Below are 27,898 nucleotides of genomic sequence, written 5' to 3'. Positions count from 1 at the left end.
ATTCTTTATATGTATCTATCAGTTCGTACACGTGTTAGCTTCATCTAAATACCGTTGCGCTTCTGGCAACAATAAACTACAGCTTGGGCATTTTTATTTACATACATCTGCATGTCTATATTCTGTCTGTTTTTTATTTTTTTTAGATACTCATATTTATTGCATTTGAACATCAACATCAAGAAACATAGACCAACAGCGTAGCCTTCATCACGAAACTAGGCACACATTTTGAAAAGATTGGCACACAAATGTGGTAAAACCACAAAACAAACGTGTATAGAAAAGGCCCCAAAGTCTTCAAAATACACTAATACTTTTACCTGTAAAAACTAGAACTGGTAGATTCGGCTAAACAATAGCATGCCATCATCTTGAAGATATTCTATCCAAAAATACTTAGCATGAGATCCACGAATATATAGGTAAAAAAAAGGCTGTCTAGATTAGATAAAAACGTCCGACTACGATCAGGAGATGATTATAATTGATGCTCAACTTTGATAACGAATACTTTTTAAATTATAAGTGGTCTCAGCAATTACAACAATGCAAGTTCTGATTTATATAATTCTATGCCGAAGGACAATTGCTACACAATATGACACAATGGACCGTGCAAATATACCATCAGATAATCTGCATAAGTTAAATTTGGAATTTAAGAACAAGTCCTGGAAACGTATACAAGAAAGAACAATAGAAAATAAGTAAAAAAAAAACACCCTTACAACTAAGCAATGTCTAGAGTAACATACCTAGAAAACGGATCAGTTAAATCAGGCGTTTGATAAGAGTAAATAAGGAAAATGAATCAACTTAACTAGAATGTATTGTTCCCTGTGATGCCCGGTAAAACAGAAATGAGATAGAAAAGATCATGAAACACTAAAGTCTTATGTATGACATGGAAAAAAAACTAGGAAATTTAAGAAAGATCACGAACATTACAGAAATTGTAGGAAGTATCAGACTAATGGCATTCAAAAACTACAAATATACGAAGCGGTTCAAGTGCAAAGAGATATAAACAATCGCACTCGGAGTTTTGTAAATTGGGAATGTGGGTAGCCATGTTGTTTTAGGTGTTGGCAAATCGAACTTGTATCAGAACGATGTAGGGTCAATCGTCTGGACAATATATTGGGCATGTGTAAAATGTAGGAGATAGTAAGAATTCTAAAATGATCTCTGGGTTAAAACGCATGCGATAGCGCGTGAAAGCCTGGGATCGAATAGAATGCAGCAATTCTCATTAGGTATAAAATAATAAAAACGGATATAGGAAGTTATGGAAACACATTCATGTCAATTAAATTATCAGACGTATCTGCATTTCATCCCCGAACGGAATCGTCAGTCTAAAATTGATCTTGTTATCATGAAAACATTATCACGGGTAATGCCTGCTCCGTAAGAGGCAATCGGACAAGTACAAGCATATATTATCTAAAATATATAAAATGACATAAAGCGTTCTTTTGAGGCGTTTCAAGGGTGAAAACAAAACACAATGTAATGGCGCGTATATCTCCAACGTTACCTCCAAAGGGGTAGGAAGTAAAAAAAAAAAAAGAAAGAAGAATAAATTAACAAATAATACGAGGCAAGGTTATCGATGGAACAAAAATAAAAGATATTATTTACAAGGGAACAAAGAGAAAACTAGAATATGATTGTTAGTTAAGGTGTATCTGTCACGGAAATACGGGACAAGTCAATATGTTTAGAGCTAGGTTATGTGCATAATTAGCGAAGTGGCAATGGGTTTTGCGACAGTTTACGACAATTAGGAAACATTTCCGACAATTAAGAACAGTTTCGCGCCGGTTGGCGTAATAGTCACAGTTAAAGACGGTTGCAGGTTTTACAAGGTTGAACGCGTATCGTTGTTTGGTGTAGACTGAGATTAGATAATGTAAAGAGATGACAAAGAGGTCTCCACGGTATATGTAGATGTAGATCTTTGTGTTTAGATAATCGAAGGTGTCACACACACAATCGGTGTGCAACTGATATTTGCAGAAACTGTTCGTAATTTTTTTCTAGCGTTATTTTATTTTATACTTGAGAAGCACTGCGCACACCACCTCTGCAGCCAACAAAGTGAGAGACAACAACACAACCGGAGGAGAAGACGAAAAGAAGAGAAGATTACGGAACAATGTAAGTGTCGAGTGTGTGGCTATCACATGTGTACGCACTTTGATCAAAATGAAATAGATACATCCACGTAGCCTGTTTAATATGGTTGAAAATATATGCAGACATATGTGTCTATCCTCAATTATAAAAGTTGAGTTCGCCAACAAACAAACAGCAGTAATTACAACTTCATATATTTATGGTTTGATGGCTGAAATAGAATTCTCTACGGTTTCTTCATTAAGAAAGATCCTCGTGTCCTCGTTCTAATAACCTGTTCGATCAGGAGGTTACAATTTTGAACAGGGACTGAATTCATAAGACGATAATGAATCGATGTATTGGACGATTAGTTAGCACGGTGTGTATGACATCACTTTAATGTTTAGAGAAGCCGCTCTCGGCAATCGCTAATTGCCTCGCCGTCTTTTGAACAATATCTAAATTGATTGATCGATTGAGGTGTCCATTCTCAGTAACTTGCATTAATCTACGTTGACTTGATCAGTGTCGAGGCTTCAACGTCAGTGTCTTGAATATATGATAACCATCTTGGTTTCTTCGTTTATCGTTGTATACTAGCAAGTATCTGGTCTGTATGTCGTATGTGCTAGCTTGTCGGAGATGATTGTCTCCTGAGAAAGCAGCATATATTATACAACTCGCAAATGAGGAGGTAAGACGTGGGAGTGTTTTATCATTACATCATAACAGAGAGCACACTACTTCTTCACTAAAGCTGATGTTTGAGAGGTTTCTGTGAAGCCAATAGAATTTACGCAACACTGATTTTCAAAAAGGGAAAATATTTAGGGAATGGTATTTAGTAAACAGAACACGTCTTACACTCTCTTCCTGAATTGGGCATTAAAATATAATACATAACTGTGAATAATAATATAGTAAACCCAATTAAATATTAAAATATATAGTAATCAAAGTAATTAGATAGTTTACGTATCAGAAAGATGCATATAAATTTATATTAGTAATGTTAAATATTGGACTCGAAATAGTGATAGGGGATTGTTGCAGGTGTTGTTATTGAGATGGAATATTTATATAGCAAGAGAAATAAATGTAAATAGATATTTATATAGCAAAAGAATATGTAAATAAGAAATAATAAAAAACACACACACAATCAAGTATAACGGTTAAAATCTAGATAATAAGGAAGAGATTGGAATTTTAGTTAAAAATAATAAAATACAGTTTAAGAAAACAGTAATAGCTTACATCGTTATATGGCGCCAGTTAATGCACAACACAAACATGATACATTGCCAACACAGACCATGCAGTTGGCCAAACAGTCTAGACCGACTAGCGTTGAATCTCTTGAGATCCACGGAAACGTTTGAACTGGAAGATGTAAAATACTAGAAGAAACGCATACAACTCTCTTTTATTTTATACTTGATTACCGATTTTTTTCCCCCGTCTCGTCTGCAGCGTTAAAGTCTTCGCTGCCACATGTACATAACGTCTGGCATGCGTTTCACTTTCGTCGACCGCGCTCTGGCTAAAGCCAAACCATTTATTTTATACATCCTAGTATTCGGCGCCAACTTGGTTTTTCCTCTCGACCACGTGGGGTCCTTTTTTCTTTTTGTTGTTTCTAATGTAAATACGTGCTTTTTTCTGCTGATAATATCCTCCCCAAAACCAGCTATCTTTCAGCTGCTGCTGATATTTTCCAACGCGCTCATACGCATTCTGTTACAAATCTACCTGATGCTTTACTTTACCTTTCTTAGTTTTCGATTTTTCTTATCTTTTTGAGTAAAATCAAAATATAATAATCTATGTTCAATACGTATAATATACCCTTTGGATTCTTCGTCGAATCGTCATCAGCCATAAAGGTAATTGGACAAAAAACGCAGACACACATAGAGAAAAAGAAAGAGTTTCCACTATCAGTTACGAAGCTAGACCATAGACGCCAGGTTAATATCTGCAGACTTTAAGGGTGTCGTTAAAAATGTAAATTTCGTGTTACAGAATTAGAATCACGGGAAACTTAATTCGACTAAAGATTTTTAATTATTATTACTGCTTCCAATATGCAGTATTAATTATTGTTGGTTGTTTAAGTTTCATCCAGCTTGTCTTGAATATTGTCATTGATATTAATTTACAGAGTATAATTTATTCCTTTTGTATTTTTCAACTTTTAAAGGCAGACATTTATTATTTCATGAATTAAAGCAAATTAAAAATCGTTTTTATGTAACAACAAAGAAATAGTTGCTTTTTTTTGCAATGTTAAAGTGAAAATTAAAGCATGCTTTATGTTTATTAAAATTACTTTATTGAGAAAACTGAAATAAAAGTGCGTACATGGTTGTTTTTACCAAAATATGAACGGGACAATTAAAACTGGCTTATATTCATTAAGTTTCTTTTATATGGAAAACTGAAATAAAACGCTTACATGGTTATTTACGAAATATGAAAGTGATTTTTAATACAGCGGTTTATATTTATATATTATTGTATGTGGAAAACTGGAATAAACGTGTTTAAGCATTTTGCAATTACTGCCGCTAGCAGTATTATCAGAAAAAAACAATGTAAATAATTATTAGTCTAATAAAATAAAGGACTCAATATTTCAGTGCTCATTTCATATTAAAAGATTAACACTTTTTGAGATTGTTTATATACTATGTATAATGCACTAGTTGGAATGTTGATATCAGCTTTACGCGAATAATTCTTCGATTCTATAATACTAATATAATACCAATTTGTTTTAATGTACTTGGTTAGATAAGAGAAAAAAGCAAAGTAAAATTTTCGTGCTCAGAAATAAGTTTTTTGTCTATTACAATGTGTTGTGTAACTACTATAAATATTAATATGTTTGTTTTAAAATATCAAATATTATGACCCAGTATATGATCTTAAACTATATCCGATGGTGAGGCATCAGCTTGCGGGCTTTGGGGAGTATGGAGCCAACCCTTAATTACCATTGTTTCCAGGTCCATTCTGACCCAGAGTGGTAGTACCTGTTAGGATCCAAACTATAGGTTAAATAGAAACCGTTTTGAAAAAAAAAAAAATTAAAAGATTTTTCTTCAAAATCACTGGATTCGGCATTACATAACTTGAAAAAGGGTTGATATGCCGTAAAACAAAACCAACCAACCAAATGTTATTTATATTGAAGTAAGTTAAATAATTAGATTGTCTAGTATTTATTTAATACCAAAATAATTGTTTATTTAATATGGAATAATACAGAGAGCAATGGCGAAACTACGTTCAGTTTAAATAATGACATGTATGGTTGCATGGCGTCTCTATTTTATCGATAGTCTGAACTAGAATAATTATTTGTTGAGAGAAACTGAAGCGAAATGAATTGTTCATAACAAAAGAAATTGGTCGAAACCACTCCAAATGTATGCGTAAATCTAAACGGAAATTACTTTAATAAAGTACTTGTGAGACTACCACTAAGGTTTACGGTCTTTTCATCAGCTGACATTTCATCACACATCTATTTATCAAGGACTATTAATCACTAGATATTTAATCATATGCTTTTTTCATCACGTGGACACTTAATTATATGGAAAGATTTAATCATTGAGGGATTTCTGAAAGCTCTTGAAGAGTATTTTTTTCAGCACATTATATTTGTCTATTTTTTGAAAAACTTTTAGATAATTCTTCATAATCTGTATATTAATTTTTACGTATTAATATCTCCATCTCAATAGTTGTTGCTTATACAACAAATTATTGCAGAAGTTTGTTGTTTATAAAAAAGGAAATATTTGAAGGAGTCTGCTTACATTTTTAAATGAAAAATAAACTGATTGAAAAATTTTATGTTTATTATTTATTCGTTAAAAAGTTTTGAAAAAGTGTCAGATATTTATTTTAATCAAACAGATAGTCTCTCCTCAAACCCTTGCATGATTGGCGGGTTGGAGAGACTGTTTAACGCTATAGATTTTAATCTCTCGTAAAATAATACCAAAATTGTCAAAGAGGCTAAAAATTTAACGTAATGAATAAATAAACACATGCATAACATTTATTCCATAAATATTTTTTTTTCGTGATAGGGGATTAATTCTCTCAGGGTCAAGTAAGTAAGTGCCCGCGTGATAACAAAATCATGTGAATAAATGTCTAGTTATTTTATGTCCGTGATTAATAGTCGGGTGATTAAATATCAGGTGATGAAATCTCGGTAAACCACCACTAATCTGCTCTCCAGGTTGGCTTTTTGTCTAAAATAAAGAAATGTTTTGTTGAACCGTTCCCTTTAATAACCAAATTGAACTCACTGACTAGCTCACATTCATTATTCCTTATTCTTGAGTAGCATTCAGTATTTAATAAGTGGTAGCCCGAACGAAATATACATTGCGGGTAAGAATCGATCGTGTATAATGTTGAGTTCTCTTTATATCCTGAATGTAATATATATATATATATATATATATATATATATATATATATATATATATATATATATATATAGCCAGTAGAGTTTAGTTTCCTAGAAGTACATCCAATGAAACAACATGTGTCTACCAAAATAGTGCTCAATGAGTGAACAGAGCAGGTATATTAATTTTATTTATACAAACATTAATGGCTACATATGTGCATACATGTTTCTGTAATCACCCACGTTGGGGGATTACGTCTTCAGGCCAAGAACCACCTTCAAAAGTGACATTTCCACCAAATACATTTTTCTATTTCGTTTATCAAGTTAAAAATACAACCTGGGTGGGAGTAAAAAAAAAACGGTAAAAGGATGAGTGAGGCCTTTGAAGATGATAAACATCTTTTTTCTTTTCCCCTTCTCCCATCTAACCTAACTTTTGGCTTTTTATGGCATAGGGTACTTGAGAGTTTAGTTTTCTTGTCTTAGAGTCTGTAAGTTAATAAGCCTTAGCTATGGTCAACCAAGTACTGACCGGTGCCTTTTTAATCTACCTCCACCCACACATACACGCAACACACACATAACACATCCATACACAGACACTGCCAACACACACATACACACATTAATCCATATATTCAAAAGCGAATCCATGCTGAACGCTCTTTGTTTTATTTACTGAAACTAGACAGTGATTCTGAAACTATGTAGAAGATAAAGTAAAAGTTACATTAAGGTAAATAAAAAATAAATAAATAAAAATAAAATACATAAATAAATAAATAAATAAATAAATAAAATATAATAAAATATAATAAAAAATAAAAAAATAATATAAAAAATAAATAAATAAGAATAAAAATAAAATTTAATTAAAACAAATAAACCAACAAAATGTGAATAAATATAAACCCGAAAGTTATCTAAACCCCACATGTACCTATATGCGTGTATCAATACACTTATAAATGTCTACATTTATCTACACCCGCGCATATATACACACACACACACATTACAGACATACAGAGACAAATAATAGTATTTTTCTTTACTTATGTAGCGTGGTAACTTCTTCGTATATGCAATATTATGCTACCCGACTACAGACGGGTGTATATATATATATACACAAACACACACATACATACATACATAAATATATACATATATATATATATACATATATACATATACACATACATACATATAAACACACACACAACAGACATACATATACATACCCACACATACATACATATATAACATATATATAAACAACATTCGGACATCCAAACATTTTTGTAATCTATATTGTTACAACAATTCTATACGAGGCAGCCTATTCTAATAGTTCAGAAATATACGTGTGTATACATACATCTACATACAATAGACACAGAGACACATCCACATACAAACATACACACAGATATATAGATACAGATATATACATATAAACATACAAACATACATGCATACGTAAAATACACTTATATATCCAAAGTCACACAAATATAGACATATATATATACATGTATACATGTACCGTGCCACTAAATGATACATCTAAAGTAGAAACAGACATGAATACATCTACTATATAAATTCACTTTTTCTATCAAATTCCACACGTCTAGTTATGTTTCATGGCCCCATCCGCTTGTTACACTTTCCTAAGTTGTAGGTTTTAACCGTTAAAATTGACACTACGTAAAAATTTATATTGAATTCAGCATGAAGTTCATAGGGTTATCCTCATATTTAACAAAGATTATTTCGATGGTAAGGCAGATATACATAAGATGTATCACGATACAATCATAATATATTATAACATATGACAGAAATCAGAGTATTTAGGTTATACAAACCCAGTATATAAGCTTACATATTGTAGTACTTACCTTCATCTTTGCTTATTCACTCTAATACCCTTATTCCCTTCTCTTCCATTCACCCTTCATTCCTTACTTTCTTTCATCTATTTATTTCTTCATTTTTATTTTATTTTTTTTTTTTATATTAATAAATTATTTTTCCTACCCGGGTATATAAAGATCATATATCCATACATGCACACACCCAAAAATATCCATATGCATACATTATTACGAGCTTCACTCAAAACGATCTATTACTCATTTAGTTCAAATATACCCTCATACAGGTACTTATTTCGGCTAGTAATACCATAACTGCTCGATGAAGTAGAATATTAAGTGACTTACGTAACCCATATGGGTATGATTATAGTTGCGACCTCACTTATCCTCTTTGTGGGGGGGGTTATTTGATGGGGGTTAGTTGTACTTATAGCAGTTCCATTATCCTAATTTAGAGTTCCTTAAGTGCGTGTATTCTGAAATGTTTGCAGGATATAGCAGTTTCTTGTTTAATATTCAATAATTTTTCTCGGTCTTTAAACCTAGTTATCTCAAGTTTTTCTGATAAGCATAATAGACATGGTGAGTTCAATGAGTGGCAAGTATTGGCCCTTCTAATAATATTCCATTCTATACTAGGTGTTTTATTTTCTCTAACTAATTTCCAGTAATATAACGATAAGGAAGTGTCCTTTTCATATGTTTGATTATTCATCGAGCGTATATGTCAATAGAATCTATTTTTGAAAGTCATTTGGGTACTCCCTATGTAGAATCTTTCGTCCCTTGGGTTCTCCACCGGGAATATCCTTGCTTGGTATACCACCGATGAGGTCAGACATTCATTTTTTATTGGGCATTCCTCAGGTTTTTTACAGTTACATTTATTCACCGTAGTGTTTGCACTAGTATTCTCCCCTTCACTATTAGTCGTCTTTAAAATTCTTCCATTATGCTTTTTTATAATCCTTTCCAAATTATCACTACAGCTGTAACTTAATTTTAATGTATTTTTATTAAATATTTTATGTAATATATTATTTGGTGGGAAATGCTTATTAATAAGTTGTAAAAATTTTGCACCAAGTTTTGTTTTCAACATAATGTTAAAGGGGGGTGTGAACCAAATAATTTTCCTACCACGATTTCTAGATCCATTTGTGCTATTGTTATTTACTTTATATTTTATCTCTATGTCCTTATATCCACTATTTTTAAGTGCTGTATTATAAATAGCTTTGCAATTATTGAAAGTTACTTCATTAGATGAATTGTTACTTATTCTACTTTCAATAGATAACGGTATATGTTTAATAATGGATGGTGGATGGTTAGACTGCGGGTGTATATAAATAGGATTAGCATTATCCTTCATATATGGTTTATAAGCATTCAAATCCAGATCTAAAGTAACGTCAAGGAAATCAACCTGTTTTAAGTTAGCATTAACTTCTACTTTTAGGCCAAAATTTTTCATGTCCCTATGGATTGCTCTCCTAATCTGATCGCATTTAACACTTGTAGCATTCTTCACTATTATCAGCCCATCATCACGATATAAGCCCATGTCCCTTCTATCAATAATATTATCGTTCGTTAAATTATGAATGATATAACGTCCAACGAGATCTGTTGCCTCTGCAGAGTCCAGCGATCCCATTGATACCCCGAAAAAGTTGTTTTGCCCATTTCGGCAGTTCAACCTGAACCTATGGATAAATACGGCGGGTCCGGTAAAATGGTTTCTTAACATTGCCAACAAGAAAAACTGTGCCTTTGTGCAATTTGACATTATGGATTACTACCCGTCAATCACAAAGGATCTCTTTGGAAAGGCAATTGAATTTGCCAAGACCTATACTAATGTCTCCGAGGAGGATTTGGATATTATTATGAAATGCCGTACAACTGTCCTTGTCTATAACGGGGAACAATGGGCAAAAAATGGGCAAAACAACTTTTTCGGGGTATCAATGGGATCGCTGGACTCTGCAGAGGCAACAGATTTCGTTGGACTTTATATCATTCATAATTTAACGAACGATAATATTATTGATAGAAGGGACATGGGCCTATATCGTGATGATGGGCTGATAATAGTGAAGAATGCTACAAGTGTTAAATGCGATCAGATTAGGAGAGCAATCCATAGGGACATGAAAAATTTTGGCCTAAAAGTAGAAGTTAATGCTAACTTAAAACAGGTTGATTTCCTTGACGTTACTTTAGATCTGGATTTGAATGCTTATACACCATATATGAAGGATAATGCTAATCCTATTTATATACACCCGCAGTCTAACCATCCACCATCCATTATTAAACATATACCGTTATCTATTGAAAGTAGAATAAGTAACAATTCATCTAATGAAGTAACTTTCAATAATTGCAAAGCTATTTATAATACAGCACTTAAAAATAGTGGATATAAGGACATAGAGATAAAATATAAAGTAAATAACAATAGCACAAATGGATCTAGAAATCGTGGTAGGAAAATTATTTGGTTCACACCCCCTTTAACATTATGTTGAAAACAAAACTTGGTGCAAAATTTTTACAACTTATTAATAAGCATTTCCCACCAAATAATATATTACATAAAATATTTAATAAAAATACATTAAAATTAAGTTACAGCTGTAGTGATAATTTGGAAAGGATTATAAAAAAGCATAATGGAAGAATTTTAAAGACGACTAATTGAGAAGGGGAGAATACTAGTGCAAACACTGCGGTGAATAAATGTAACTGTAAAAAACCTGAGGAATGCCCAATAAAAAATGAATGTCTGACCTCATCGGTGGTATACCAAGCAAGGATATTCCCGGTGGAGAACCCAAGGGACGAAAGATTCTACATAGGGAGTACCCAAATGACTTTCAAAAATAGATTCTATTGACATACACGCTCGATGAATAATCAAACATATGAAAAGGACACTTCCTTATCGTTATATTACTGGAAATTAGTTAGAGAAAATAAAACACCTAGTATAGAATGGAATATTATTAGAAGGGCCAATACTTGCCACTCATTGAACTCACCATGTCTATTATGCTTATCAGAAAAACTTGAGATAACTAGGTTTAAAGACCGAGAAAAATTATTGAATATTAAACAAGAAACTGCTATATCCTGCAAACATTTCAGAATACACACACTTAAGGAACTCTAAATTAGGATAATGGAACTGCTATAAGTACAACTAACCCCCATCAAATAACCCCCCACAAAGAGGATAAGTGAGGTCGCAACTATAATCATACCCATATGGGTTACGTAAGTCACTTAATATTCTACTTCATCGAGCAGTTATGGTATTACTAGCCGAAATAAGTACCTGTATGAGGGTATATTTGAACTAAATGAGTAATAGATCGTTTTGAGTGAAGCTTGTAATAATGTATGCATATGGATATTTTTGGGTGTGTGCATGTATGGATATATGATCTTTATATACCCGGGTAGGAAAAATAATTTATTAATATAAAAAAAAAAAATAAAATAAAAATGAAGAAATAAATAGATGAAAGAAAGTAAGGAATGAAGGGTGAATGGAAGAGAAGGGAATAAGGGTATTAGAGTGAATAAGCAAAGATGAAGGTAAGTACTACAATATGTAAGCTTATATACTGGGTTTGTATAACCTAAATACTCTGATTTCTGTCATATGTTATAATATATTATGATTGTATCGTGATACATCTTATGTATATCTGCCTTACCATCGAAATAATCTTTGTTAAATATGAGGATAACCCTATGAACTTCATGCTGAATTCAATATAAATTTTTACGTAGTGTCAATTTTAACGGTTAAAACCTACAACTTAGGAAAGTGTAACAAGCGGATGGGGCCATGAAACATAACTAGACGTGTGGAATTTGATAGAAAAAGTGAATTTATATAGTAGATGTATTCATGTCTGTTTCTACTTTAGATGTATCATTTAGTGGCACGGTACATGTATACATGTATATATATATGTCTATATTTGTGTGACTTTGGATATATAAGTGTATTTTACGTATGCATGTATGTTTGTATGTTTATATGTATATATCTGTATCTATATATCTGTGTGTATGTTTGTATGTGGATGTGTCTCTGTGTCTATTGTATGTAGATGTATGTATACACACGTATATTTCTGAACTATTAGAATAGGCTGCCTCGTATAGAATTGTTGTAACAATATAGATTACAAAAATGTATGGATGTCCGAATGTTGTTTATATATATGTTATATATGTATGTATGTGTGGGTATGTATATGTATATCTGTTGTGTGTGTGTTTATATGTATGTATGTGTATATGTATATATGTATATATATATGTATATATTTATGTATGTATGTATGTGTGTGTTTGTATATATATATATATATATATATATATATATATATATAAATATATATATATATATATACACCCGTCTGTAGTCGGGTAGCATAATATTGCATATACGATAAAAGTTACCACGCTACATAAGTAAAGAAAAATACTAATATTTGTCTCTGTATGTCTGTAATGTGTGTGTGTATATATGCGCGGGTGTAGATAAATGTAGACATTTATAAGTGTATTGATACACGCATATAGGTACATGTGGGGTTTAGATAACTTTCGGGTTTATATTTATTCACATTTTGTTGGTTTATTTGTTTTAATTAAATTTTATTTTTATTCTTATTTATTTATTTTTTTATATTATTTTTTTTATTTTTTATTATATTTTATTTATTTATTTATTTATTTATGTATTTTATTTTTATTTATTTATTTTTAATTACCTTAATGTAACTTTTACTTTATCTTCTACATAGTTTCAGAATCACTGTCTAGTTTCAGTAAATAAAACAAAGAGCGTTCAGCATGGATTCGCTTTTGAATATATGGATTAATGTGTGTATGTGTGTGTTGGCAGTGTCTGTGTATGGATGTGTTATGTGTGTGTTGCGTGTATGTGTGGGTGGAGGTAGATTAAAAAGGCACCGGTCAGTACTTGGTTGACCATAGCTAAGGCTTATTAACTTACAGACTCTAAGACAAGAAAACTAAACTCTCAAGTACCCTATGCCATAAAAAGCCACAAGTTAGGTTAGATGGGGGAAGGGGAAAAGAAAAAAGATGTTTATCATCTTCAAAGACCTCACTCATCCTTTTACCGTTTTTGTTTTTGGACTCCCACCCAGGTTGTATTTTTAACTTGATAAACGAAATAGAAAAATGTATTTGGTGGAAATGTCACTTTTGAAGGTGGTTCTTGGCCTGAAGACGTAATCCCCCAACGTGGGTGATTACAGAAACATGTATGCACATATGTAGCCATTAATGTTTGTATAAATAAAATTAATATATATATATATATTATATAAATATATATGTATATATATTATTTATTTTTTACGCTTACCACGCTTAATCTAGCTGAAAACAATTATTACAAATATATTTTACAAAACGAAATTTACTTCAGGACCTCAACTGGACTTATTAAACACAGAATCTTCACACATAAGCAATGCTTTAAAAATCTGTCCTTGAAATACTAGACAGCTTTATCAAAATATATTTAGCACCTTAATGATGGAAATATTCCCTTCAATTAAAAATGAAAATTACTAGGATCTTATAAAGCGTACATGCCGAGTGACTAATTCTGCATACTTTGTAGATATGAAACCCTTAATATATTGAAATAGAATGACAATTCATTCTCTTAAACTTAAAAGACGAAATTTTTACGGGAGGCATTAATAAACGTTGGTTTAAATTCGACAGGTTTAAGCCATCATAAATCATAAAATTTTCTAATCACTTATCTATTTTAAACATTTATAATTTATAACCTCATAAATATTATTATTATTATTATTATTATTATTATTGTTATTATTATGGTTATTATTATTATTGTTATTATTATTATTGTTAATATTGTTATTATTGTTATTATTATTGGTAATATTATTGTTACTATTATTATTATTGTTATTATCATTATTTTTATTATTATTATTGTTACTATTATTATTGTTATTATTATTATTGTTATTATTATTATCATTGTTATTATTATTATTATTGTTTATATTATTGTTATTATTATTATTGTTATTATTATTATTGTTATTATTATTATTGTTATTATTATTGTTATTATTATTATTACTATTGTTATTATTATTATTATTTTATTATTTTTTACTTGGTATTTTATTACCATTAGTTTTTATTTTATTATCTATTTTATTTTAAATGTATACGTATTTTTCACAAATGGTAGGAATATAACTACTGCAATTACTATTATAAATATTATTATTTTATTGCTACCACAAAATTAATAGTATTACTATTATGGACTTTATTAATCTTACTATATTTAAACCAGTACAATAAATAAATAATTCCCTTTGTGTTAAAGGTTTTTTTTATTTGAATGTCATTTTTTTAAAAATGGCAGTTTTCTCCCTTTCTAAATAAATTATAATTTTAAATTTAGCGTTCCAACAATAATAAACTTGCAATAATATATTTATCAGCGTTTCCTTTGAAGTAATATAAATAATTATTTCAATCATTCAGAGACAACTTTTAACAACATGCCAATGTTTTGATGGACTGAAATAATGACAAGCTTTAAAAGCGAACGGAAAAAGTGTACATATATTTTTAATGAAAATATTGAAAACATTTTCTCTAAACCCTGCTTTTCCACCCTATTTTATTTCATTTATCAACATGAAAATAATTAACCTCTTTTTCTTTATATTTTAAAAAATATTTCCAGAAATATCTGCCTTACTACAAAAAGACTAGTTTTATTTTGGTGTATTTACCCAATCTATTTTCTTTGTTTTCCTTTTGAAACTGATTTTTAATTCAAAATTATGAATCATCTTACTCAATATATATATATATATATATATATATATATATATATATATATATATATAACCTGCGTCAATCGCTTTATTGCTGATTAGTAAAATATCAATATTTCACTAAATATACCACACAAAAAAATAAAATTACATCATCAGATAACTGTTTCAAGATTAGTTATTTGTCAAAACGTTATTCAAATCTATGCGATATTCACGAAGTTATAACATCTTATTCATTCAAGTAATTTATACTGCCCATCGCTTTATTGCAGGTCTTTTAAAATGCCAAAAAAAGGGGCGATTGACGGTTATCGAAAAGGAAAGGTTACTTGCTGGACTCGCAGAAGGATTGTTCATCAAAGATTTAACTATTAAGCTGGAAAGGGATCCAAGAACTTTGGCTTTATTCATGTACAACCTCAACGCCAAATCCAGAAAGGATAAGGGTGCCTGGAGAAACCTTTCACATCGTGATATACGGAAAATTCGTAGGGAAGTCAACCGAAATCAAAACAGCACCAGTGCTTCCATTTTTAAGAGCGGGAATCGCTCCAAGATCCAGGCAAGCACGATGTAATGTGTTGAATGAGATTGCAATGAACATCAAAACTATTGCAAGGTCTCCATTGAACAAACAACATAGGGAAAAACGAACGGCGAGCGCACATAATTACATGAAAATAGATTTCCAACATGTCCTATTTACAGATGAGACGCGTGCTAGTCTTGACAAAGTTTAGAAGTCGAAGAGAACCCTTACAGAATTCATCGCTAACAAAGAAGTGGGGGTGTAAAACTTACCAGCAATGCGTACACGGCCTTTTTGGATAAACATTTGTCACCATGGCTAGATGACCTACCATTGTCACGCCGCTTTCAGATGATTTTTATGCATGACAATGCAACATGCCATTTTTCTAGGACGACTGCAGCCTTCATTGAATTTATGGGCTTCTTTGGAGAAACCTTCATGAGTTGGTTACAGTGTTCTCTGAATCTTACCCCCATTGAAAATCTCTGGTCAATATTGAAAAAGATGTTTATGAGGGAGGAGATCAATTTACTTCAAAGGATGCCTTATTGAGGAAAGTAGTTGATGTCGCCAGAACCATAACTCGTTTTCAGATCAAACAAGTGACTTCTTCAGTAGACAAAAGGTTGTTTACAGTTATTCAAAAACATGGTGCTATGGCAATAAATAATCCAGTTATTTTAGGCTTAGCACCTAGTATGTGCTTTTGTTTATTATTTTTAACAGAAACATAAGAAAAAGTAAGGTTTTCATGATTAGACATTATATTTTTACCCTATTACAACATTTTAAGGGGCCTGCAATAAAGCGACGGACAGTGAAAAATCCATTGATAGCGAATAAAATGTCATAACTTTGTTGATATCGCATGCATTTTAATACGATGTTGGGAAAGAATTAATCTTAAAGCAGTCGTTTGATTATGCAATTTTAATTTACTTTTTGCGTCATATATTTAGTGAAATATTGATAAATTACTAATCTGTAATAATGCGATTGACGCAGTTAATATATATATATATATATATATATATATATATATATATATATATATATATCAGTGAGCATTGGTGAACATTTATTACAGTGCAAACTTTGAACTGATGGATACATTGATGAAAATTTCTCGGTTTTACATAGTATTTTCGAGGCAGTATCAATTAAGTTGCGCCAACCATCTCTGTGTAAGCAAAGAGAGTATACCCATAATTAAGAACTCATGGGTATTCGCTGAGATTGTTTCTTTTTCTCCTATTCCGTATACAATTACTTTTTTTTCTTTTTTACCCTCGCTATTAATTTATAGTCTTTTGACCACGTTTTTAAACGATGTTTTCTCCCCCGTTGCCAACGTAAATCTTGAAAAGGGTTGACTAAAAGTGGTCTCGATAGAGTTTTTTTTCTCCATTATTTATTCCTTTTATCTAATTTATGTTTGCTAAACATACAATTAGAGCTTAGGAGAAATATACTTTAGAAGTGTATTTTGGTCTTCTTTTTTAAAGTTTCTTTTTAATGGTTTAATTTTAAACTATAAAAAGAAAAAACAAACAAAACAAAAACAAACAAAAAACAACAACTAAACCCTCAGCAATTCATAATGGCACTACGTTCGATGTTATTCAAATATGTTATATATATATGTATATATATGTATATATATATATATATATATATATATATACTAGCTGTACGCGTTGAGTGGCTACAAATTGGCGCAATGGAAAAAGTTCCAAAATGAGAAGATGCATGTTTCTTATAGGTTTAATTTCCCATTTCATATGTGTACACAGTTTTTGTTTTTCCATTTTCTTAGCTGATGTAGAGATTTTCTGGTTTGGTGACTCTTAAACACATGAAATCAATTGTCCATGCGAAAAAAACAGTCAGTGTGTAGTTGTAAGCCAAACAATTGTAAAGATTTTTTTCCTGAGCTTTGTTGATGGTTATCGCAAACGACAATAAAATTGGAAAATGCAGTTTCCTAAACTGTAATAGTGCATCCGGTGGAATCATAGGAATGCGTGGAATGAAGGTATCTCCACCTAAGGTTGATTTTTCTATGCTATTGTTTGTTAATTTTTTTACTGCAAGCCATGTGCCATTGCAAAGTTTGGATTGGTTTGTATTTCACAACATGATAATTAGAACACTAATTTTCAGTTGCAGTATATGCGGCGGCATCCCTGGCAAATGTAGCTGTTGGATAATTAACCACATTATCTGCTTCCACAACAGTGTCGATGGATGTGTATGTGACAACATCATTCGGGATTTTACGTTGAATAATAGCGTTAAGTGCATGGACGTCTTTGTATTGAGCTGCAAGAATAGCTCGTTTACTCAGTCAAGTGGAAGTCGTATAATTAATTTGAATAGCTGGAAAAAACTTTTTAACCAATTCTTCTTTGGATGTAATAAAATTACAGAAATGTAAAGTATAAGAATGTCACCCTTAACTCGGATCAGCCAGCACTTTTCTGTGCCCAATTTCGCACAAGTGATGCAAACATTTCTGTGCGGATCGAGCAGTCTGCAACTGGATATGCATATTTTGAGTAAAGTTTAATGTCTTCATATGGAACCAAAACGTAGAGTATTTGAGGGAAGCATTTATTCCATCTGCCGGTGTTGATTGAACAATTACAGATAGCATTTGTCTGAAATCTCCTGTAAGCAATATTACTGCATTTCCAAATTGTCTGCCATTGCCATGCAAATCTTGCAAAGATCGACCAAGAGCCTCAAATGATTATTTGCCTACCGTTGTGCATGTATCCCAAACAATAAGTTAGCATTTCTGCAATATTTCCCCATACTGGATGGTTTGGAGATTTGTGTAAAATTGAATGTTTAATAGTAGATTCAAAGTAGAATAAGTAGTTCTACTTGATAGCAAGATCGCAGGTATTCGACATGCAGCAAGGGCTATGTAATTTTGTCACTGAGTGGCTGTAAAAATCAAGTTCATTAGAAAAGTTTTACCAGTTACTTCTCGTGCTGTTCAAGGTAGCAATAATTTCCAAATAACTTCTATTCTCACAGTCAGTAAATTAGGTGACTAAAATAGGATTTATCCATGTTTTGACAATGCCTTATTCACTGTAATTAATTGAGGAGACTACAATAGGATGAGGGATTAGAGAGGGACAGATAGACAGAAAGATATATAAATAGAGCAGAAAAGTGGGAGGGAAATTCAGAAAGAGAATGAGATAGAGGGAGATAGAGGCAGAGATAGAAACAGAGAGGGAGCGAGGAAGAGGAAATGAGAGAAGGGGAGAGAGATAGAGGGAATTAGAGAGAGAAAGGGGCGCAAAGAGAGATGGATATGGTGATATATATATATATATATAGAGAGAGAGAGCGAGAGAGAGACCGGGAGTGATGGATGGAGAGAGTTATTAAGAGAGGAAGAGAGGGGGAGAGGAACATAGGCTAAAGTACACTTTTCCGTTTTGTTTCCTCGATCATTAAAGGAGAAATCCTTCGAGACTGGGGCAATTTTTATTTTTGTTACTATCCAATATAACGTTCTTTTTTTTTTCGGGAGCTAGATTTTCCACAAATTAAAAACCGACTGGGTTATCTGTACTTTCAGCTAACAATTTAATAAAGAAAACATATTTTAAAACCTGAATTTAACGTGTAAATATTAATTTTAAAAAATAGCACTTTATTTCATATATTTATTTTCCAAAGACTGATTGAATGAATTAAACTTTATGTGTTGTGTAATTATTTTCTCAGCGTTCGACTTTCACTGGCGCATGACGCTAACAGTTGGATAAAGTCGAGCGTTACCGAGGAAATAATAACAACGCTATGTGAAGGAAAAAGTATAGTACAATTTTTAATAAAAAACACAAAAAAACCTACCGTTCTTTTGTATTTCTTAATAAATGTTTGTAGAAAATAATATGTTTTTTTGTCACAAAAATAAAGTTTTAGCATGTTTTGCAATAAATAATAGCAACTTCGTTAATTTTTACAACTTGCCCCAGCGTATTATAAACACTTGCGCCTCCTCATGTTAAAAACGGCTTTAGGAATACACTCTACATCCCCATGTTAAGAACGTCCTTCGAGGTTTTGGGTGTATATATATATATATATATATATATATGCATATATATACATATATATCTACATATATATATACATATGTATATATACATATGTATATATACATATATATATACATATATATACATAAATATATATATACATATATATACATATATGTATATACATATATACACACATATATATGCACATATATACATATATATATGTATATATGTGTATATATATGTATATATATATATATATATATATATATATATATATATATATATATATATAGTAAGTTATAAAATATATATGGCGATTAAGCTACATTGAATATTCTGCGTTTCATCCACTCTAGGACTCTCCATGCTTATGCACGCATAAGCCTAGAGTGGATGAAATGCGGAATATTCTGAGTAGCCATATATATTTTATAACTTACTAACTAGCTGTACCTACACATTGAGCACTTTTGAAGTAAATGCTTAAAGTTTAAGCATAAATTTATACTTTCGTATATTAATTTTATGTTAGTAAATGAAGTAGTTATATATATATATGCATATGTTTATATATATATATATATATATATATATATATATATATAAAATAAAAATTACAATTAAATTTACCAAATTGATCCAAGATGGTAAAACTAAAGTATATCATAAATATTAAAGAATTAATATTTATAAAGTTCTCTCAGCCAGATAAAACCAGATAGGAGATAGAGCTTATAATACGAGCAAACAGTTAATAAAAAACATTTTGAAAAAGAGTTTAAAACATATTTAATCTGAAAAGGAAACACTTGATAAGTGGATAGTCCTTAATCATGTATGCAAAATCCGATCCCGCATTTTGCTAATTCCTACCCTCTGATGAGAAGGAAAGTATTTCTTCGAAACTCCGCGGTTTAAGGACTATCCACTTATCAAGTGTTTTCTTTTTCAGATTAAATATGTTTTTAACTCTTTTTCAAAGTGTTTTTTACATGTTTTATTAACTGCTTGCTCGTATATATATATTGCCGATCCCCGGCGAGTAGGGTTGTTTTTTCGTTATGTTGTTATGTCCAGGCGGAACACGCATACACCAATCGAATTGTTTGTTTATTTCTTTCTTCTGTGGATATCATATTCCGGTGAAATCCGAGACGCAAACTGAGTTACGCTTGGTTCATTAAATGCATAAGTACAAATAATTTTTTTGTTTATTAAGTTTACAATTTCTCTTTTACTCTTTAACGATTTTTTAAAAAAAGTTTGTTTTATACGCATGTGTAGTAAGAATCGTTATTTTTCGTTATTTCAAAATTGTTGACCGAAAAGAAACGAAGTGGAATAATAGTTTTATTTTTTATTTGGTAATATTTTTGACTTTTTTACATTTAAAAACACAGTTAGATGAGAAACAGTTACTCTTATAAAATTTCACGGAAAACGGGCGTGTAAATTTCTAGTTTATCAATTTGGAATAAACCAGACGTTTTATTTTTGTGTGTATATATATATATATATATATATATATATATATATATATATATATATATATATATATATATATATATATAATTATTTATTTAACTATAATAAGTAAATATCTACAGGCACTAATGTTTCATTCTTTCGGGAATCTTCAGTGCAGAATGTCATGATTAACACCAGTCGACAGATTCGAACTCGGCAACACACACACACACACACACACACGCGCGCACACAACACAAATACACACACACACACACACATATATATATGCTACGTCTTTATATGAATAGTGGAGAATTCGCGTTGTTGACGTCAAATATACGCAAATAATATTTAGATACAAAAATACTAATAAGATAGCAACATATTTGAATATATTTTATGTAGAGGATAGGAAGAAAACCAATTAAGTACTTTTCAGAGAACCAACAAACATCTGCTCTTTCTTATATTCCGGCGACTTCATGTAGAATTCCTAATACATCATTAATGACACGTTAATTTTTTTTCCAAACAAAAACACCAGATTTTAAATGAAAAATAAATTGAACAGCTCATAGTCATATATACATTTCATCGTCTCCTATTAATTTGCTTGTTTAACATCGCACAGATGAACGTTGGTACATAAACATAAAATGAACGCCAAACGAAGGTCAAGATAGCAGGGGTTTCGTAGCCATTGACTCTCCTACACATTAAATTTTATAAATATATACTATGACCCGTATAGTTAGTTATATTTTTGTTTCCGTAAAAATTTGCAAACAAAATTAATTCATAAAAAATATTTTTTTAACTAACGTTTAAATACTTGTAAAAATGGGTTTAGAACTTGAATGCTTATTAGACAATGGAGAGAACTTGAATGCTTATTAGACAATGGAGAGAACTTTAATACCCTCTAGACACTATCCTAGAGGTGACTATTCAAGTACTTGCCAGAACCACCTGTAATTAAGATACTTTCATTTACAAGTAAACTCTGATGTAGGACATAGCGAAGGCTGCTGCAAAAGAAGATAGTCTCCATCAATCCTGCTAGAAGACTAATCATATCTGAGAATATCCTGTACATCTACAAGGCCATCATTCGCTCATCTGAGCTGGTGTATCTACCACTAGCCTTCCCCTCTTATATAAGGTCAAAAAATGGTTTGCAATCTAATAGGCGCCACTATACAAACTAGGCTCTAACCCCTGTCCCGTCACCTCAATGCTGCATCCTTCTGCTTGAGTTACAATTTAAATCGAATGTGCTCTGATGAACTCATTTTTCTTATGCACCTCCTCTCGACTTATATATCCCGACAAACCTGCTTAGCAACAAAATCACACCTCTTCACCGTTGAAGTCCCTAAATGCTAGAAAGTTTTCTAATCTAATATCTTCTTCCCTCGAATAGCTAGACTTTGGAATTCCCTTCCTGCTACCTGCTTCTGTGACTGTACTGATATGCAGAATTCAAATATGGCGTAAACCAACATCTTGTCAATTATTCTTATGAAAAGTCTACATTAGTAACCCCTTTCGTACAAATGGCGATATGCCCTGTTTGGGGTAAAGGTATGTCAAATAAGATATATATTCAAAATCACAAAGTATTTGCGGCTCAAATAAGATCTTCCTAGTTTGGTCAACTTAAAGTAAACAACAATACACCTTCTCCAAGCGATATTTCCTGAAGCAACAGGACAAAGCTGAATACTGCACTAGACTAGATGACTGCGCGTCTTTTAATCTTGTACGACCAAGAGATCCCATATTTAAATGGGCAATTGGGGAGAAGAAAATAATGTTTCCAACTGTTTTACTAACTCAGTGTTTGAGAGGTAAAGAGGAACTTTAATGGATTATTTCAGTAGCTATGTATTTCACATAGAGATCAAGTGTCAGCCCCTACAAAAGGGGGACCATTAACTTTTGAGAAATTCAACTGAAGTAAAATGATAAAAAAAACAAAGATGAAAATATAATATAACTTCCAGATAGAACCTTCTTCATCACCATCCTCAAAAAAAATACAACTTTGTTGCTAAGCTGTTTGAAGCGGATGCCAAACATTATAAAAAATAGGCAGAGATTATAAAGAGTTACAACGACCAAGAGCCGTCGAACTTGTAACGCCTCCCCGAGAATGTGGTTAAGGACTCTTATTTCTCTGGATTCTCGGCACGTGTCGTCTAGACTCCTCGGAGGTTGTTACATAAATCTGGTAAACTGAAAGCGAATATCGAAGCGGCAGGCAGGAAGAAAGACAAACAATTGTAGTCTATCTACAAAAGCTTAATTTTCACAAAATTATGTAAAAATGTTTTTACAATTCTCATTCAGATTTTGTAAGTTCTCAACTCTCCTCACAGACAGCGACAGACGGATGGATGAGGTAAGTGGAGGGGGCCCTCTCCAGGGAACGGCGGGTTTATACAACCTGTTATCCCCGAATTCAACAAGCAATCTCTTTAATTTTTGAGCGCATCGACCCAATGTGGATGAGGTGGACGTCTCCCCAGCCAATCAAATTACGCTAATCCCCAACGATCTGAGACCCCATTAAAGACTAAAAATCCCATAACCTCGAGGTCACCAACCATCACTCAGCCAGTACAATATGTTCGTCTAACATCCTCGCATTTCCTGTTGTTGAGTTTTTCCCAAATAACAAAATATCTCAGGTCATCCAAAAAAACAAATATATCCATTTTGACAGTAAATTAAAATATATCTATATTTATCTTCCCTATCTTAAATCCTTGGGTTATCTGGCGTCAGTGGGGAATACAAAGCTACCTCAGCGTAGTTCTTACGCTCCTCAATGGAGGATTACGTTACAAACTAATGAAACAACTCACATTGAACGTACACACACATATAACGTTTCATACTCACATATCAGCAAGTGTTTATACCTTTTAAAATATTTCGAGTGAAATATATATGTTATCATTGTACGATTATTTTGCAATTATTGGACGAGAAAACGTCTTACATCTATTATTGTCAGGGTATGGAATTAAGGTTTTCTCAGGAAAATAAGATCATATGGTATCACTGGAAGAATACTTAACATAATTAAATCCTTCTTAGATAAGTCCAAAACCCAGGTTGTCCTCGATGGTCGCAAACAATATGATATATATGCGGGGTCTAACCTTGGACCTCTATTCTTCCTAATATTCATAAATGGCCTCCCTGACAAAATTGTCTGTGAGATGGGTATATATGCTGATGATACCATGCTCTATAACAGATACGACAGGAAAACAAATGAACACATAACACATATCTAAAGAAATGGCAGAAACACTAGAAGACGACTTTCAATTTGGGGACAAAACTGGATGGTCACATTCAATGCTGCCAAGACTAAATTTGTTTCCTTCAATAATTACAAGAAACCTGGTCTACAACCAATAGCAATGACCAAAGACTCTTTATCTGAAAGTATATCTATTAAATTTTTCGGCCTAACGTTCACCGAAAACATGATTTGGAACAATTACATTGAGAACATTGCCAGGACCGCTGCGAAGAAGGTAGGTTCTCTCTACCGTGTTAGAAAGCTACTAACGCCCGAAAGTATCCCGTACCTCTACATTCGCCCATGTATGGAGTATTGTTGTTATATTTGGACTGGTGCATCTTCTACTATTCTCTCACTCCTAGACAAGATTCAAAAGAGAGTCGCCAACCTAATAGGTCCTGAACTGTCATCTAAGCTTCAGCCTCTGTCTCATCGACGAAATGTAGCATTCCTCTGCCTGTTCTACAAGTACTTTAACGGTTAATGCTCCGAAACACTGCAAGCACTTGTACTCCTCGATGTAAATACTGTCGACAAACCCGACAGGTAACAAAATCCCATCCCTTCACAGTTGAGATCCCTAGATGTAAGAAAGCCGTCTACTCCAATAGTTTCTTCCCCAGAACTGCTAGAATTTGGAATTCCCTTCCGGGTTCCTGCTTCCCCAACTATACTGACATACAGAAGTTCAAGTGCAACGTGAACCAACATCTTGCTGCCCAACGCCCCACATAGTACCCCTGTAGCTTATGTCCCTGATAATAGCCCCCCTACATCAAAGTGGCAATTTGCCATGTTTGGGGTGAAAATGCAATAAAAAATATTATCTAGCGTGCTAGAAAAAAAACTCACATCTGAGAAGATTTTGTATTTTTACGGAGCAATAATTCGCTCAGGCATTACATATTATTGCCACAACTCGGTTGGTGCATTTACAGTTAGTCTCTTACTCTTAGACAATGACCCGAAAACGAGTCCTGCAGTATGCACAGAGTCTCAACCACTGTCCTATCGTCGCAATGTTGCATCTTTGGGTCGCCTTTACAAATATTTTTTAATATAGGGTGACCTCAAAAAAAAAAAAAAAAAAAGAAGCTAAATGGAGGTCATCTAGAACATATGCTGTAGAACGGAGAAAAAAAAAAGGCCAAAGACCCTAGTGTTTTGATGTGATGTTTTGAATATAATAATCTAGTTATGACTAAAGTTTCATTTCATTCGTACAAAACACTTAGAAACATGGCCTAATTAGAGTTGGGGCTCGTTTTTTTTTTTTTGGTCACCATATATAATGTGCTCTGATGAAATGGCAGAACTTGTACAATTCGACGTACGTACCTCCAGCAAACCCGTTTAACAGCAACATCTAACCTTTACACTATAGATATTCATAGATATCGTAAGGATTTCTACTCTAAAAGGTTTTTCCTCGAACTTTTTTTTTTTTTTTTTTTTTTTTACACAGTGATCACCACTTATCAAGGCCCGGAAGCCACTCAGGGATAAGGGTTATTGTAAGTACATCACGTTAGTGAGGAGATTTTATGAAGTGTTTAATTAGGGGGGCGGTTCATTAGGAATTTGTTAACATTAGACTTGAAGACATCCAAGTTGTAGTCCGGAGGGAAGCAGGCAGACGGAACTGCTTGACTTTAGAACCCCTTCCTGTTTTCTTGCTTTCCTGACATGAAGAGGTTTAAATGAAAGCTTACAAACATCTTGCTTATTTCCTAACATTCTGCTCTATGGATTTTAGGCCCAAATAGTAGCCCATTATATCCAAGTCGCACCGTGCCTTGTAAGCGGATGAAAAAGAATAAAACAAACAACGTATCCAATCATTAAGCTACTATTCAATCGTGTATGGTATATTGCAGCACGAATTTTGCTTTCGCTTTTTCACAAAGTGAAACAGTAATTTCGGACCCAATCGGTCTTGCACGTCTGCTAAGCGTTGACCTTTATCAAATGACAGCGGTTTTAAATATATGTGATTGTGTACAATTAACTCTAACTTATTTCACTTGTATCTCTATACAAAAATAAACGTTACCTCTCAAATAGTTGTTAATTTTAACATATTTTGTGTTAATGTGCCTTTAATGCTAAACGATTTTCTCTCCTGATAGCATCTTTTCTCAATATCGATTGACTCTGGCATTCCATGCCTGCTACTTTTCCGCCGCGGTTTGAACATTCAGAAATGTTCATATTGTTACAGCATAATTACGTAGAAACACCGGTTCTCGCTAGATCACCGACGTTAAGCAACTTTGAGCCTGGGCAGTACCAAATGGGTGACCAATTTGGGAATTCTAGGCGCTGAATCTAGAAGGAAGTTGACACCTCCCTGCAAGAGTTGCAAAAACCTAACGACGTCATCTCTACCGGGCATATGTGTTACTGAGGACCGCTTGTGAATTTCATACTCCCATTGGACTTCTTCCTTTAGAGGAATCTAGTTAAAACCGCCTAGGGTTAGTGCAATTTCAATTTCCATTCCATAACTCCATACCAAAACTTCCTACCTATAAAACCTGTATATATTATCGTAGATTTGTTCGTGTCGACGAAAAGAAAAAAAATATTTACACCCTCTAATTTTTGTAAAACAATTTATTTGCATGGCGTTGATAATTTATTGACTGTTCTTTAATTACTCCAAAATTTCATAGGCTAAGGCAGTATCCATTAGACCAAGCTTGTGCAATTCATTGTAATTGTTTTACTAACAAGAAGATGTATAAAAACAAACTATTTGATTTATATAAAAAAGGGTGGATATTAAGTGTCGGACCAAGCAAAGCTAAGAAGTATTTAGCAAAATCTGCCAAAAATATAAGCAAAGAAACTCAATCTTGACAATTCGTCTTAGAATATGAATTACCGATCGTGAAGCCAAATGGACAATGATCTGGTTAGAAGCCAACGTAATGGAACCGAATAATTGCAAAGACATATTTTGGTGCCAAGTTTCCTTGTCGTTTTACGAAGCCAGAATTGTCGAAGACATTTGCCCCGTTTTTGGGTAGCGACTTTTTGCCAAAATCTTCCAGGCAGATACCCATGAAAATATCGTCAGATAACAAAGTATGTTAGCCGACTGGCAAATACAATACAGTAATAGAATTATAAATTTCCTGCA

This window comes from Euprymna scolopes, chromosome 38, assembly GCF_053919585.1.
Source record: "Euprymna scolopes isolate OS-2025 chromosome 38, ASM5391958v1, whole genome shotgun sequence".
Taxonomy (NCBI): Eukaryota; Metazoa; Mollusca; class Cephalopoda; order Sepiida; family Sepiolidae; genus Euprymna; species Euprymna scolopes.
This window is presented reverse-complemented; position numbering follows the sequence as displayed.